The 2,101-nt window shown below is 43.9% G+C and overlaps 1 non-coding gene across 1 annotated transcript; it reads right to left on the reverse strand.

The window, feature by feature from the left end:
• Positions 1 to 1,357: 1,357 nt before the first annotated feature.
• On the reverse strand, positions 1,358 to 1,429 carry trnag-ucc (transfer RNA glycine (anticodon UCC)). Its single transcript has one exon. It is a non-coding gene; the product is annotated as a tRNA-Gly (tRNA).
• Positions 1,430 to 2,101: the final 672 nt, after the last annotated feature.

The following is a 2,101-nucleotide window of genomic DNA, read 5'->3' on the forward strand; positions in this document are numbered from 1 at the left end:
ATAATGCATGGGGCTCTCACTGTTTATAATGCACGGTGCTCCAACTGTATAAAATGCATATTGGTCTCACTGTTCATAATCCATGCTGCTCTCACTGATTATAATGCATGGTGCTCTCACTGGTTATAATGAATGGTGCTCTCACTGTTTATAATGCATGGTGCTCTCACTGTTATAATGCACGGTGCTCTCACTGTTTATAATGCACGGTGCTCTCACTGTTTATAATGCACGGTGCTCTCACTGTTTATAATGAACGGTGCTCTCACTGTTCATAATGCACGGTGCTCTTACTGTATAAAATGCATATTGGTCTCACTGTTCATAATCAATGCTGCTCTCACTGTTTATAATGCATGGTCCTCTCACTGTTAATAATGCACGGTGCTCTCACTATTTAAAATGCACGGTGCTCTCACTGTTTATAATGCACGGTGCTCTCACTGTTTATAATGCACGGTGCTCTCACTGTTTATAATGCACGGTGCTCTCACTGTATAAAATGCATATTGGTCTCACTGTTCATAATCAATGCTGCTCTTACTGTTTATAATGCATGCTGCTCTGACTGTTTAAAATGCTTGGTGCTCTCACTGTTTATAATGCATGGTGCTCACACTTTTTTAAATGCATGGTGCTCTCACTGATAACAATGCATGCTGCTCTGACTGTTTGAAATGCTTGGTGCTCTCACCTTTATAATGCATGGTGCTCTCACTGTTTCTAATGCATGGTCGTCCAACTCTTTATAATGCATGTTGCTCTCTTAAAATCTATCGATCTCAGCTTTGAACATAACTCAACGACTGAGCATCCACAGCCCTCTGGGGTGCGGAGAATTCCAAAGATTCACAATTCTTTGAGTGAAGAAATGTTTCCTCATGTCGGTCCTAAATGGCCGACCCCTTATCTTGAGACTATGAGCTCTAGTTCTTGACTCTCCAGCCAGGGGAATCAGACTCTCAGCATCTACCCTGTCAAGCCGTCTAAGAATGTTATACATTTCAATGCGATCACCTCTCATTCTTCTAAACTCCACCGTATATTGGCCAATTTTACACAATATTTCCTCACACTACAATTGCAGCAAGACCTCCTTACTCTTATATTCCAACACCCTGACAATAAAGGCTAACATATCATTTCCCTTCCTCACTCTCATTAGACCCTTGGCAACTCAGTATTTCCAGCATGTTTTTCCTCTTTTCCTTCTTTCGGGAAAAGAAATGAAGGTTGAAAACATTTTACTATAATTACACCCGATTCTGTCTTGGAAACAATTTCCAACTGAACTGCATCAAATTCGATTGTAAACTTCAGAGTTTCTGATGGAAATAAACGAATAAGAACACTTAATTGCGATGGCCGGGAATCGAACCCGGGTCAACTGCTTGGAAGGCAGCTATGCTCACCACTATACCACCATCGCTGAAAATAATCGCCAATAAAATAGTTCCCAAACATCAGATCCTGAACAGACACTGCAGGCTGTTGGATTTTGTTCTTCATTTTCACTGGTTTCTGACGGATCCTTTCTCGCTCTGTTGCAGTTCCTGTTTCCGCCCAGTAGATGTCGCCAACCCCCAATCAATGCGAAAGGGGAACAATGCTGAACGTGTGGGTGCCGGAGCCCCGGTCTATCTGGCTGCTGTGCATCGAGTATCTGACGGCTGAAATCCTCGAGCTGCCCGGCAACGCGGCCCGGGACAAACAAGAAGACCCGCATCATCCCCAGACACCTGCAGCTGGCCATCCGCAACGACGAGGAGCTCAACAAGCTGCTGGGACGGGTGACCATCGCTCAGGGTGTTGTCTGATATCCAGGCCGTGCTGCTGCCGAAGAAAACCAGCATTGTGAGCTCCAAGAGCAAGTAAACCGGCCAAGGCTTAATCTGATAACCCAACGGACAGGACCAACCTTATTGAAATCTTTGAAGAAGGAACAGAAAGTGTAGACAAGTTTAATGCAGTAGAGGTGATATATTTGGATTTTCCGAAGGTCTTCTATAATGTACCATATTGTAGACTCATGGCTAAGTTCAGAGCTCGGAGAGTCAGGATCAGCTGGCAGAATGGATAGTAAGTTGGCTACAAAACTAAA

This window comes from Heptranchias perlo, unplaced genomic scaffold (genome assembly GCF_035084215.1).
Source record: "Heptranchias perlo isolate sHepPer1 unplaced genomic scaffold, sHepPer1.hap1 HAP1_SCAFFOLD_214, whole genome shotgun sequence".
Taxonomy (NCBI): Eukaryota; Metazoa; Chordata; class Chondrichthyes; order Hexanchiformes; family Hexanchidae; genus Heptranchias; species Heptranchias perlo.